At 45.7% G+C, this 15,096-nt stretch overlaps 1 long non-coding RNA gene across 4 annotated transcripts; it reads left to right on the top strand.

Moving 5' to 3' along the window:
- The first annotated feature begins 11 nt into the window (after window positions 1-11).
- Window positions 12-9,896, top strand: LOC129630083 (uncharacterized). Of its 4 annotated transcripts, none has more exons than XR_008703503.1 (5): window positions 12-269; window positions 743-903; window positions 2,942-3,103; window positions 5,856-6,060; window positions 8,121-8,940. It is a non-coding gene; the product is annotated as an uncharacterized LOC129630083 (long non-coding RNA). The 4 variants fall into 4 exon arrangements; XR_008703504.1 differs by lacking the exon at window positions 743-903 and adding an exon at window positions 8,962-9,896 and having other exon boundaries at window positions 16-269; window positions 8,121-8,700; XR_008703505.1 differs by lacking the exon at window positions 743-903 and adding an exon at window positions 8,957-9,896 and having other exon boundaries at window positions 16-269; window positions 8,121-8,700.
- Window positions 9,897-15,096: the final 5,200 nt, after the last annotated feature.

Below are 15,096 nucleotides of genomic sequence, written 5' to 3'. Positions count from 1 at the left end.
TGCGCTTGCGTAACCTCAAGGGTCAGCGACGGCGGCCGGCAGGCGGCAGTGAAGGTTTTGGCTGGAAGCGTTGCACGTAGAGCTGGTGGCGCTGAGGTGGCGGGGGCGGCGGCGCTACCTGCTCCGGGGCGCTCATCCTCAAGGCTCCCCTCCCAGCCTCTCCTGAGCCCTCCGGGGCCTGCGCCGGACGGCGCCTGCCCTGTGAGCGGTTGTCATCCACCCGGAGCTCCCAGAACACTCGCGGGTCCCCGCCGAGTTAAGCTTCAGCGGTGAGTCCGCGCCTGGGCCCCGGGGCTCGTCCTCTCAGAGTCTGAGTCCGGGCAGGAGCCTCGGCGAGGGCTTTCGCCTCCGGAGGAAGCCGAGAAGTCGTTGGGATCCCTCTCACTTCCCCCATCCTTAGGAGGTCTTCCCAGGTGTCACCCCTGGGAAGTCTGCCTCAGTTCCTCCTTCCTGGTGCCTTCCCACCGGGACTCTTTTATATTTGGCGCATAGGTCTCTCCAACCTGGGTGAGAGCCTAGTTGTGAGAGTTGATTTCCTCTTGGCTTTGTGAAGACGGAATACCCAGCACTCTGACGGCTCCTGGGAAGGTTTAATTAAATCCTTCCTCTTTGGAAAACTTTCCATTAAGGGGCCCTGTAGCAGTAGTTAAAACTAAAATGTCTACACGTTCAGTATCTGAGCAGTGTACTAAATACTTCCTGGGCACTGTTTTCTCTAATTGTCTTCATTCAATCCTACTAGTTAGAAGGGTGTGTGAGCCTTTTACAAACTGGGAAACTGAAGTCCTGGGATTAAGCGCCTTGCCCAGGATCATCTGTCAGATGGAATTCTACTCAGGGAGCTGGACTTGAGAGTCTGAGCACTTCATTCCCAGTCACACAGCCTCCTCAGGGGGAATGCAGGTATGGCTCTGTTCCTTGAACCTCCATCAGTTATCTAACAATAACATTCATTCAAAAAATGTAATCCAGTGTGTCTGATTTCTTCCACTTTCAGTTCAGTTCAGTCCCTCAGTCCTGCCAACTCTTTGCGACCCCATGGACTGCAGGCTTCCCTGTCCATCACCAACTCGCACGGAGCCTACTCAAACTCATGTCCATTGAGTTGATGATGCCATCCAACCATTTTATTCTCTGTTGTCCCCTTCTCCTCCCGCCTTCAGTCTTTCCCAGCATCAGGGTTTTTTCCAATGAGTCAGCTCTTCGCATCAGGTGGCCAAAGCATTGGAGTTTCAGCTTCAACATCAGTGCTTCCAATGAATATTCAGGACTGATTTATTTTAGGATGGACTGGTTGGCTCTCCATGCAGTCCAAGGGACTCTCAAGAGTCTTCTCCAACACCACAGTTCAAAAGCATCAATTCTTGGGCGCTCAGCTTTCTTTATAGTCCAACTCTCACATCCATACATGACCACTGGAAAAACCAGAGCCTTGACTAGATGGACCTTTGTTGGCAAAGTAACGTCTCTGTTTTTTAATACGCTGTCAAGGTTGGTTATAACTTTCCTTCCAAGGAGTGAGCATCTTTTAATTTCACGGCTGCAGTGATTTTGGAGCCCAAAAAAACTAAAGTCTGCCACCGTTTCCCCATCTATTTCCCATGAAGTGATGGGACCAGATGCCATGATCTTACTTTTCTGAATGTTGAGCTTTAAGCCAACTTTTTCACTCTCCTCTTTCACTTTCATCAAGAGGCTCTTTAGTTCTTCTTCGCTTTCTGCCATAAGGGTGGTGTCATCTGCATATTTGAGGTTATTGATATTTCTCCTGGCAATCTTAATTCCAGCTTGTGCTTCATCCAGCCTGGCATTTCACATGATGTGCTCTTCCACTTTGGCATGTTTTAAAGACTCAACTGAGTAGCTCTGTGTTTTCAGAGCTTTTTCTCTTTGTGACTAGTGTTCCACTGTGTGGATGAACATCATTTACTACTATTCATTGATTTACTGGAAGTTTGGGTTTCCGATTTTGGCTGTTTGAATAAACTGTTAACGGCATTTGTGTAAAAGTAAAAAAAAAAAAAAACTTTTTGAGAACCCAGTCTCTGTTGGAGTTTTAGTTGTGTGTGGAAAGGGATGCCTTGCTTTAATGGCACCAGCAGTTCACTCAATTCATGGAGACGAATGAAGTAAACACTTACAGAATAAATGTAGAACTGCAGCTGTGACACATGTGGTGAAGGAAGGGAAGACAGTTTTTAGACAGCTGTTACGAGAGGATATGTTTGATTTGGGGAGGGGCCTGGGCCTGGTGATGTGGGGAACTTCCCTGAGTGTGTGAATTTTGGAGCCATTTATTAAAAGACTGAATATGATTTAATAGGCTACTGAGTTTTGAAAGTCAACTAAGTTGACATAAGCCACATATACACTTCTACATGGGTCAGTCATTGATTCATTAATTTATTCAACAAATCTTTAAATAGCTTCCAATATGTGCTAGGCACTGTGATGTAACTGCTGAGGATACAGTGCTGGGCAAAACAGGCATGATCTCCACTCTGATAAAGCCTATAATCACAGATTTAGGGTGTGATGGCATAAGGCTAACCCAGGGTGTTTAAGAAGACTACCCTAAAAGTTTTTTAAAGTTTCGATTATTAGTGGACTTTAGCCTTCATTTGGAGTCCAACACAGAGTGTCACTCTACAAGTGTTACTGAAATGTTGGTTCATCTGAGCATGATCACTGTCAAAGCTCTTATCTCCTTCATTTGCTTTAAAGTGCATGATTTTCACTAGAACTGCCCTGTGTTTCTGAGTTTATTGCCCTGGGCATTAGTTGACTGTCAAGTACAGCAGGAGCCCCAGAGGTGAGTGAGAGGACTACTGCCAAGGCATCTTATAGTCTTGAGGGAGGGCAGAAGAGAGAAAAGGGAAACCTGTGGATGGATACAGTGAGAGTGGATTTATCAGGTAGTAATCATTCATGTGTTCTTTAGTCGGAGAAATGTCTGAAGAGGAGATCCAAAAGAAGACACTAGCTTCAGCTGTAGCCTGTTTAGAAGGGAAGTCACCAGGGGAGAAAGCAGCAATCATACATCAGCATCTTGGTCGTCGAGAAATGACAGATGTGATCATTGAGACCATGAAGGCCAACCCAGGTATGCTTTCCAGAACCCTAGGCTATCTTCTGTAAGGTAAACCCATGGTTGCCTGTGTTGTATGGTGTTCAGTGAGCCTGTGATTAAGACCTCTAGCATACTTTAGCTTTTACTGCCTGTGTTCCTTACATGAAGCTGTCAGGGTGGATTTCAGTTTCTCTAAATATTTCTTCTAAATTACTCGTAACAAGCTAGGTTGACAACTCTCCTCAGTGAGGAGAGCTACTTAGCACGTAGGTCTGTGGCAATTCATGTTGAATCCAGATAAGCATGTTGTGACTCCCCCTGCTCTGCCAGCTCGCTCCATCCAGGGGAGTGGATGTGTATTGCATCTCCAGTGTGAGGAACTGGCAGGTTTGGTTTTCAAACTTAATAGCCCTGAATATTTGTCTCACTTAGGAGTATATGATAGAAGACACCTGCTTTCTTATGGTATTTCTAAACATAAGAGCCATCTCTGCGTTTGAGGGTGTTAATGAGATTTTTTTATGGGGCAGAGACCACTTTTAAGTTGAGATTCCCCCATAACTCCACTGTTCCGTGATATAGTTCTTAACATAAGACATCACAATTTCTCTGGGACCACAATGGAGGTGAACACCACCCCCATTTTCTAATTTGGATTCATTTCTGTCTGAGAACATCTCCATCAGAACCCCTTTACTTTCACAGCTTAAAATCTTCTTGACAGCTGTGGCAAACTCCAGTTCTCACTGTGTCCCGTAGGATGCTGTTTCCTAGAGATGGCCTGAATTGCACAGGATAAAGAGAGTTAATACTTAAATTTCTGCCCTCTCACTCTTTTTTAAAATTCAAGTGATTTAAACCACTTTTAAAGAAATATTGCAAGGCATTTAATTTGGATCTGTGAAAACAAAAATTTTGTCCAAGTTAAAGGCTTATGGAGACATTTTTCATTCTGAAGAACCATGCATTGGTTGACTGATTCTTTTCTTTACATAATTATGTCCACTGACTGGCTGCAAGTAAAACAGATGGAAAACTAGTACAGTATGAGGGTGATAGTTGCCCAAAGGAGAAAATAGATAGCTTATAGTTAAAGGTAAGATATTTATTAGTAATTACTAAATACCTATATCTACTGCTTTTTACTATTCCAAGTGTCCATCAACTGGATAAAGACAAATGGATAAAGAGGGTATGGGGTGTGTGTGTGTGTGTGTGCATGTTCATGTACACACACACACACACATATACACACACAATGGAATATTACTCAGCCATAAAAAAGAATGAAATATTGCATTTGCAGCAACACGTATGGACCTAGAGATTATCATACTAAGTGAACTAAGTCAGACAGAAAAAGACAAATATATATCACTCATATGTGGAATCTAAAAAAGAATACAGGTGAATTTATTTACAAAACAGAAACAGATAGACAGAGAAAACAAACGTATGGTGCAAACTACAACATTGTTCCAATTGTGGATATGTGTCATGATGTAAAATGTATGAAAAATATATTTGCCTAATGGAAGAGATCACGAGTGACGAGAATAAAACCATTTTTTCTGTTGAAATCCAAATAGGATGCCATGCACTTACTAGAAAAATGAGGAGAAAAAGGTGGCCTGTCATGAGTATCCATGGTGACATGAGTCAACAGGAATGTGACTAGGTTGTAAATGAATTTAAACATGGAAGAACTCCTATTCTGATTGCTACAAATGTGGCCTCCAGAAGGCTAGATGTGGAAGATATGAAATTTGTCATCAATTTTAACTACCCTAACTCCTCAGAGGATTATCTTCATCGAAGATAATCTCACAGTACCAAAACACAGTACCAGGAAGAACACTCACAGTACCAAAACAGGCACAGCATACACTTACTTTACACCTAATAACATAAAGCAAGTGAGTGACCTTATCTCAGTGCTCCCTGAAGCTAATCAAGCAATCAATCCCAAGTTGCTTCAGTTGGTCAGAAACAGTTTCAGATCATTTCAGAGGCAGGGGAGACATGCAGGCTGAGTGTCACAAGATACTCTGTGGGCAAAATAGATGGACTGAATCCCTTTAGAGACAAAGAAAATTATGAAAGGGGTTACACTAGTCTACTTAAAGAGAGATTTGGGAGCAGAAACTCAGAATGTGGTTTATATTTGCTACAAATTACACCAGGGGGAGCTTTGGAAGTAATTTTGTGCCTGCTGGTATACAGACCAGTTTTAGAACTAATAACCCAACAGGGACTTATCAGAATGGCTATGATACCATTCAGCAATATGGGAGTAATGTTCCATATATGCACCATGGTGTGAACCAGCAAGTATTTGCGTATGCTGCTATTGCAGCTGAGCCTATATTTGGTTATCCAGTGCAAACAGGATATTCTCAATAAGACTTCAGAAGTATGTGTAAACATCTGTTTTTTCATAATTGCTCTTTATATTATATGTTATCAGACAAGATAGTTATTTAAGAAAAGAAACATGGGAAATGCAGAAATGACTGCACTGCAGCAGTGATTATGATGCACTTTTTTGCTATTTAAGTTGGCTATTTCTCTACATTCCTAAAACAGTTTTTAAGGGTTTTTTGGTACTAAAAAGGGCAAGCAGTGTTTTCCCCAAAGTTAAGTGTAGTGATTTGAAATACAATAAATGAAGGCAATGTGTGACATTCCAATAAAAAATATTTGAAGATTAAAAAAATATTTTTCTCTATCAAACTTTATTCTTCTGACTCAGTTTTCATCTAATTGGAATCCTGCTAATTTTTAGTTTCTGAAAGATGAGCTGAAAGCTGCAATGAAAGAAAGTCTTCAGAAGCATCCCCCATTGCACCGAGAAGTAAAGGTCAAAGTAAAGAAGGTGTAAACGCTGCTCCCGATTCTCCATCCAGGCAGCTTCCAGACCAGATTTCCTTCTTCAGTGGAAACCTCTCAGTTGAAACCGTTCACAGTATTATGCATCTATTCAAGACAAGGTGAGAAAAACACTGTTTCCTTTTGAGTTTGCCTATTTTTTGACATTGGGCAGAGAAAGTGCTCTTGCCCTGAAGGGAAGTGGATATTTTAAGCTTTGAGGAATAGAACAATATTTTGTGTGTTAAAAAATTCCCTGGTGTTTTATATTTAGCTAAATCTTGTAGATTGGGTCAAAGCTTCTTACAAAAGTAACATAGATACACCTGAGAAAATACCTGGGAAAATATTCTGAGAAGGTAGGCATGCAGGTGATTGGGAAGTTGAAAGGAAGCGATATAGGACATAGATGGGCTCCAGGTTAGACACTTACAGCTGGCCTCCCGTTTGCATTTCATGGGGCACGAAGAGGTGGGCTTTGGGCTGGATACTTATAACTGTTAGCATTTTGTGAGACAAGAGATAGGTGGTCTCCAGTTAAGTTATTTACAATCAGCCTCTTGTTTGCCCTCTGAAATGGAAGTAACAACAGAAACAGGGTAAATAGTCAGTTTGTCTCTTATAAACACCTTAAGGTCATAGTCCTGGCTATACCTATAGTCAAGGTTATAATCATGACAAGGACAAAGAGGGGCAAAACCTTGTTTGAGTAAAGGATTAAGGGATCTCCCTCCCTTCCTCTTTTGAGACAAGGGAGACACTATACATGCCAGAAAAGCTCCTTGTGGGTCAGAAGTCAGGGGACAATGCCAGGCCATAATGAGTCTTGCTCCTCCCAGATGCCTTCACTTTGAGATCCGTCTTGGCTGAGGGGTATGAGTGTAGCCTTAAGGGAGTGTCCCAGGTTAGGTCAGGTGTGGAAAAAGAAACCAGATAATTGAACTGGAGGAAGACAAAGACCTGGAAGAACTGACCTATAGAAATGACTTAACCACCTCCATTGCTCTCCTCCTCACTGGGGCATGTGCGCACCCTTCCTCTCCGGGGGTGCATCTCTGCCTTGCTTCTGTCTTAACTAAGCAAACCATTTCTCTATGTGCTCTCCCACTTGTTGTACTACGCCTCTAATAATAAACTTTGTATCTGCATTTACAGTTTCTGCCTCTGTGATAAATGCACTGGGGGCAAAGATCCAGGGAAAAATTGCTTCTAGCCTGTAGCCCTTGCTGGTCTGGTAGCTGGGATTCCTGGTTTTCATTCAGGCTACCCAGGTTCAATACCTGGGCAAGGAATTAAGATCTCGCTTCATGCCACTGCTTACTGCTGCCTTGCTGAGATCAGAAGGAAGATAAAAAAGAAAAGAAAAATTATAAGTGATCCATTACATCGTTGTAGTCTCATATTCCCACCAAGCCTTTACTAAAGAAGCTTGTAGGTCAGTTAATTGATTGCAGTTTCATCATGTCTTTCAACTCCTTTCTGTGGTCCAAACAAGGCTTGCTGGAGGCCAAAGGAAAGGAAGGGTTTGGCTTGGTAATCAATAAGCTGGGCCACCAGCTCCTTGGATATTGGTAGCCGACCTCTTTAGAAGCCTTTAAAGAGGACAGTCCTTGTCCTGCCTTGTTTGCTCGGTCCCCACTGGGACACAGGATACTCAGGTAGCCATTTTGGATCACAGCTGTTGAAGTGAGTTTGCAGCATTTCAAAAGCAAATTGCATTGTAGGTGGCTTTTCTTTCCCCTCTATTCCAGCTATTCCAACCCAGCAACACTTTCTGTAATCTTCAGAGTCACATCCTCAAGGTTCAGAATTCTCTTTCTTATACTTAATTTTTGGAGAAGGCAATGGCACCCCACTCCAGTACTCTTGCCTGGAAAATCCCATGGACAGAGGAGCCTGGTAGGCTGCAGTCCATGGGGTCGCTAAGAGTCAGACACGACTGAGCGACTTCCCTTTGACTTTTCACCTTCATGCATTGGAGAAGGAAATGGCAACCTACTCCAGTGTTCTTGCCTGGAGAATCCCAGGGATGGGGGAACCTGGTGGGCTGCCGTCTATGGGGTCGCACAGAGTTGGACACGACTGAAGCGACTTAGCAGCAGCAGCAGCAGCATACTTAATTTTAGAACACAGATCATGTGTTTTTATGTAACTAATTGAGGTCTTACCTCCTTCTTGGCAGAACCTTTGGATTTATTTAATATGTGGCCACATAGGATGTGGACGATATGTGAGTCAACATGCCTATAAGCACTTAGAGGAGACTGGCACACGTATGCCATGCAGCCCACCAACCATCGAGTCTGGGACTACGCTGGAGGCGAACACCACTCTCATTTTCTAATTTGGATTCATTATGTCTGAAAACATCTCCCTCAGAACTTTCTCTCAGCCTTCTCACAGCTTGGAATCTTCCTGACAGCTGTTGCAAACTCCAGTTCTCATGCATTACACAGGATAAAGAGAGTTAATGCTACACTCCTGCCCGCTCATTTTTTTTTAATCCAAATGATTTAAACCACTTTTTAAAGAAATATTGCATGGCATTTAATTTGGATCTGTAAAAACAAAAATTTTGTTCAAGTTAAAGGCGTAATTATGGAGACTTCATTCTGAAGAAACATACCTTGGTTGACCCATTCTTTTCTTTAGATAATTATTTCTGTCGACTGGTTTCAAGTAAAACAGATAGAAAAATAGTACAGTATGAACGTGAGGGTGACACTTGGCAGGAGGAGAAAATAGATGCCTTACAGTTAGAGGTAAGATATTTTATTAGTAATGACTATTTAGTCTACTATTAGTTATTAGTTAGTAATAACTAATAGTTATTACTATTAGTCTACTATTACTATTAGTCTACCTATGTCTACTGCATTTTACTATTCTAACTTGGAAGGTTGTTTGGGCTTTTAATTTTGCCATTTGCCCTGCATGTTAGCTTTTGTTTTTAAGATCTATATTGCTCTGAAGGATTATTAAAGTATTTTTATTCCATCTCATTTTCGTCTCTGAAAGTCTAGGTTTCCCTGAGCCTCATTGCTCTCAGTGTCACCTCAGTGGTCTCAAGCTCAGCACTAGGGCCGTCCTCTGCAGCTGCGATAAGACTGGGGATACGAGTCTTCAAGTTCAAGCTCAGCACTAGGGCCGTCCTCTGTAGCTGTGATAAGACTGGGGATACGAGTCTTCAAGTTAAAGCTCAGCACTAGGGCCGTCCTCTGCAGCTGTGATAAGACTGGGGATACGAGTCTTCAAGTTCAAGCTCAGCACTAGGGCCGTCCTCTGTAGCTGTGATAAGACTGGGGATACGAGTCTTCAAGTTCAAGCTCAGCACTAGGGCCGTCCTCTGCAGCTGCGGTAAGACTGGGGATACGAGTCTTCAAGTTCAAGCTCAGCACTAGGGCCGTCCTCTGCAGCTGCGATAAGACTGGGGATACGAGTCTTCAAGTTCAAGCTCAGCACTAGGGCCGTCCTCTGCAGCTGCGGTAAGACTGGGGATACGAGTCTTCAAGTTCAAGCTCAGCACTAGGGCCGTCCTCTGCAGCTGCGATAAGACTGGGGATACGAGTCTTCAAGTTCAAGCTCAGCACTAGGGCCGTCCTCTGCAGCTGCGGTAAGACTGGGGATACGAGTCTTCCTGTTGGCACCACAGTGGCAGTTGGAAATTGAGCAGCCTTGGTCAGGATGGGGAATCTCCGAAGCACCTTTCCATGCCGAGAAGCTTTTTCACATATATTGGGCTGGAGTTTATGAACTGGACCCTTATACAGATGAAGTCATTTGGGGGTATTCATATAATTAAACAACAAAATTAGCACAGTCTGATTTTTCTCACTGAAGTAATTCCCATCTACTATAAAATTGATGTGTAAATTTTATGTTAAGGGAGGAATAGTTTAACATGAGGCCTATTTTATATAAATTTCAGAGTGATGATTTTAATAAATACCTTAACCATAGGAGGAAGTGGACATTTGAAACTTGATCATCTCCAGACTTTTAAGGTCAGTGGAATGGCCTAAAATAGGGTTGTTGTTACCATTAATAAATTGTATTGATCTGAAAAAGTTCAGATCTTTAATGTTAAAGTTTTTAGACTAAGTAACTATAACATATTAAGTATGTTTATTCAGTGAATATTTATTGAGAGTTATTCTCCATGTGCTGGGAACTCAGCATTGAATAGACTCCGTGCTGTCATCGAGTGTACATTCTAGTGACACACGCACATTTTCCCAATTGTCCTTTCTTTCTGTTACCCTTTCATTCTCTTCTCTAGCCTGCAAACATGATTAGATCGCTTCCAGTCTCCTGGAACAGTTTCCAGAATGCAGATGTGACTTGTTATCTCTCATAGTCACGTCTATTGATTGAGCTCAGCTAGACAGGGCTTGCTCATGTTGCACAGTAAAGGCACCTGGGGACACAGGTGCAAGGTGGCTTCTTCACTCATATGTCTGACACCACATAGTTGCTTGGGTCTCCTGACTGTATGGCAGGCTTAGGCTAGTCTGACCTCTCACATGACAGCTGATTTCCCCAGAGAGTTCCACAATACCAGGGAGAAGCTGTAAGACTTCTAAGATCTAGCTTTAGATTTTGCCACCAAATTCCATTGATCAGCATGAGTCACAGGCCCCATCCAGGTTCACAGAGAGGGAGGAGAGCCTCCACCCCTGCCTGAGAGGAGCAGCAAAGAATTAGCAGCCACCTTTCCTCTACCACACTACTGTCATGATTGTTGTAAGAGGTTAGATTATTCTTTCAACCACTCAACAAATTTTTAGTGAACACCTGCGATGGGCCAGGTACTGTTCTAGGGCTGACACAGTGGGAATCAAACTCAGTAAAGATCTATCTCTCATGGAGCTGGTATTCTGGTTGGCATAGAAAATCAGTCAGATACACAAGACAACCTCAGACTGCAGTCGTAAGTGCAAATGAAAAAAAACAGGATCCAGAGAGTACCAAATAGGGGGAAGATAGAGAAGGCTAGCTCTGTGCTGTTAGGAGGAACAGCTCCCGCCTCCAGGGAGAGACTGCTGTTGGTTTAATGAAGCCAGTATCAGGGATACTCAGGCCTCTCCGTTCACTCAGGGAAAGAGTCCTTACGCAAAGCCACTATTTTCGTGTCAGAGTCTCTGCTCCCAGAGCCAAGCAGTGGCCTCAGGGGAGTACAGAGGGGAAATTTCCCCTGAGGTTAAGGAAGCTGGTCTCTCAGGGAGGGAGCTGAGGTCACTTTAGTCACTTCAGCCAAGGTGAAGGTGAAGGCAAGGACACCTGTCCAAGCTCTTCCTTGCGCAAGAGCTGTCCCAACATGGCTTGACCCTGGCTTAGGACTCCAGTCACTCTGGGCCAGGGTCTGGGACCTCAGACAAGATCAAGGCATGAAGCAAAGCCCAGAACTTAGTTGATGCCAGGGCCTGAGATTTCAGGGCAGCAGGGCCCAGGGAGGGCTGGCTCGGCTCAGTGGCCAAGGGTCGAGACAAGAATCAGGATGAATCTGGATCTTTTAATCACATTGCCCCATTTGTGTCACGTGGGACAAAGGACTTCACCTGCCCACACCTTCATTTCCTCATCTGTTGAGCAGGAATCACTGTAATACCCCTCACAGAGGGGCACGTGAGAGGCTTCCAGGTGTTGCCTTGAGCCTCACGGAGCGAGCATGCAAGGCAGTGACCATAATGGTAGTGCCTGGGTGACACAAGAAGAACCGGGCAGTCTAGGTCCACTAGGGGTCACTTTCTTAGGCTCAAATTTGGCATTTCAGCACAATGCCTCCCCAACCATCACGGCAGAATCTGAGCTGTGCACCTGCAGTAAAATGCTCCGGGCCTTCGGGAAGAGAGTGTGGATGAACATCAGCCAGGTTCTTTGGAAATGTGTATGGGTTCACATTAGTTGGTTGACCATCAGTCTGGAGGGAAAAGACACCTCTGTTTCTTCTTGCAGGAGGGCTGGGAAGTGGGTGACAGGTAGTTTCCAGTGGCGGGAACAGGTGTGGCAGGAAGAGTTCAGGCTGGAAGCCAGGTAGACCCCAGTTCAAGCTGGACTGGGCCACACCCTGCCCACATGCTCCCCTCTCTGAGAATCGACCTCGCCTCCTGCTGAACATGGATGAGTGTGAAGCCCATGGGGAGAAGCAGAGATAACACCCATGGAGGAGGGAGGAGGGCCTGGCCCACAGTCTGCAACCACTCTGAGCATCTGTTCCATTGCCACCCTGAGTGCAGGTTCAGGATTCACAGCTTCACACCCACAGCTTCCCAAGCACTTGAAGGGGGAGGTCAGCTACAGGGGTGGGTGAGCCCGACTAACCTCATACTGTTTCCTCCTCCTGACCAGGATGTCAGCACCTGGTCCCGAGAGGATGACCCACTCAAATTTGGGTTATGTACTCAACACAGATAGTTGAGTATTTCTGAACTATATTCTGGTCACAGGCCAGTATGATGCTGTTGTGACCACAGTAGATTTCTTGTCAGTCTTAATCTTGTGTACTATCGTTTCTCTTCACCAAGGTCTTTAAGTCTGGGAGTGATGCGTTTTCCTAGGGACAGCACGGAAAATCGGTCCTAGAGAGGAGGACAAGCTGCAACAGCAGAGAGTTGACCTGAGAAATGATGAAGGCCTGAGCAGAAGCAACAGGGCTGGCTGGGAGGGAGAGCGTGGAGGCAGACTTGACAGGCCGCTGGGTGGAGACGAGGCAGAGGAGGAGTGAAAGATGTGTGAGGCTGCAGCTGACATACTGCGTCAGGCTAAAGTGTGAGCTTTTGTTCTCCACTCCTTGTATATGACAGAATGTTCACAAAGTCTCTGAGACATATTTTCTTCTTTGTTCGCAAAGCTCATTTCCAAAATAACATTTTAGCAATCTGTGTTTCGGATATTGAAACAAAGAAAATTACCTAGCAATAGCTTCACAATTTGGGTTTATTTCCATTCTCCCAGAGCACTCCTGCCCTGGGTCTGTAGGCTGCCACCATCAGCTGGGGGCGGTGGGGGACACAGAACAGGAAGCCACCGTATCACCCTCAGATTGGGAGCAACCACAGGCATAGCACCCTGGCAGGACTCGTAATATTCATGCAGAGCCCCACAGCCAGAGAGAAGGGGCCTGGCTGCCCATCTGGCACCTGGACTAAAGATCACCTCTCCAGGCTCTTCATTACTCCCCTTCCCCCTTGCCTGAAACAGGCAACTCCAGGCTTCTTACACAGGAGTGTGTTCTGTAGGGACACATCAAGGCTAGGTTCACAATAAGGATCCCAGGACACAGCTGCCGGGAGGGGTGCAAGGAGCACACATACCAGGCCTTTGAAAGCACATCATTTAAAGATTTGGGCACCACAGGCCCGGCGGGGACGATCTGACTCCTGCAGGCCTAACTGCGGTGCTTCAGCTCCATCTTGGCCACTGACCTCTGGTGCACCTGATCAGCAAGGCGCAGTACCCGGACCCCCACGAAGAACTGAGCCAGTGGGTGGTCACTGCTCAGCCCTGCTGCTCCGAAGACCTGGCAGACACAGGGCAGGAAGGGAGGAAGCCCTGGGTGAGCCCTCATCCCTGAGAGCCCCACTAACAAATGCCTGCTCCTAAGATGTGAGGACAGCTCAGAACAGCCACATTGCAAAGCTGTCTGTCCCCTGACACCTGTGTGACAACAGTGTTCTGGAAGACTCCAGGTGGGGCCTCACTAGCCGTCCCAGGGACACCAGGCTCCCCAGGTCTGCTCCACTAGGTGACTTCTGTCGGGAAGTCCCTCTCTAGGGGCCATGGGTTGAGATTTGAGAAGGAGGCATCTTTACATGGTTAGGAGGCTGGGCCTGGTGTAAGAAGGACCTAGGTTCCCCAAAATCTGAGCTCAGCTCCTTGCAAGCTGAGTGACCTTGGACAAATCACTTTGCTGTGCTTCTGTTTCCATGTATTCAAAATGGAAGCAGGAATAGGACCCCTCATAGGGTTGTTCTGAGGAGGAAAAGGACAGTCATGTATGGGGGGTGTGCAACAAAGGGCGGCTGTTAGTTTACAGGAGGTTGGGCAGCTGAAGGAGAGGAATTTTGAATCTTGTAAATGATTCAGAAGAACCAGCGATCCATCATCTGTGCTCACCTGAATAGCATGATCAATCACTCGGGAAGCCATGGATGGGGCCACCATTTTAATCATGGCAATATCCAGACCTGCAGCCTACAAGGAAGAGGAGTTGTGGTAAGGAGGGCAGACCCCAGGGCGGAACCTGTGGAAGATCGATCAGTTTCACAGGGAGGAGTAGAAACAACAGCTCAGAACAGAGACCTCAGGTCCCTCCCGCTGGACTGCAAGCCTTGCCTGGTGCATGGACCCTGCACAGCACCAGCGGGGGTGGAGGGGCAGTGGGGGTGATGAGGCAGGTGACTCAGGATGCTATGTGGTGTGGGCAGCTGCCTGGTCAAGGAAAGATAAGGGGCATCTTCCCAGGCAGCATCACCAGCACACAGGCAACACAGATTGGGGACTGGCCTGAGCCTCCTTCAGGGTCATGATCAGCTCTGTATTCAAAGGGAAAGGTGAAACGAGGCCAGTCAAGACTCTGGGGGATTTAGGTTCAAGGATCTTCTCTGAATCTGGGATTTGGATCAAAGCCCCTGAGAGCCCTCATACCGCCACGAGAAAGCCAAGAAACCAGAATTTGAGCCTGGATCACCCCCTGCTACTGAGGGGTCTCAGCTAAGGGGTGGAGACCCATGGAGAGATGGAGAAAGCAAGGGTCAGCCTGGCATCATGCCTGGCACTAAAGGCACTCAGAGCCATTTAAGGGATAATGTCACATTGAAAATGAAGCTTCTCTAACTCCCTGGCTTACTCTCAGTTTGCCTGATGCCTGTAAGATCAGGTGGGGCTGTAGCTCAGGCTGGGGCCCTGTGGCCCTGCTGTCTTGAACCCATAAGGTCACTGGGTCAGTAAAACAGAAAGGTCAATCCTCTTTATTGTACCTTTTCTGTTTTTCAGAAGCTGCACAGGTAATTCCAAGGAGAAGTGAAGCAAAGTTATTTATGTCAAGGAGCCAAGCACTTTGTGGTTTGCTGAGTGGGGAGGGAAGTCAGCATCTATTAAAAGATTTCTGGGCTGGCATCCCTCACCGTGTCCTCTGGACCTGTCCTCTGTGAGGTCCC

Source organism: Bubalus kerabau, chromosome 16 (genome assembly GCF_029407905.1).
Source record: "Bubalus kerabau isolate K-KA32 ecotype Philippines breed swamp buffalo chromosome 16, PCC_UOA_SB_1v2, whole genome shotgun sequence".
Taxonomy (NCBI): Eukaryota; Metazoa; Chordata; class Mammalia; order Artiodactyla; family Bovidae; genus Bubalus; species Bubalus kerabau.
This window is presented reverse-complemented; position numbering and strand designations above follow the sequence as displayed.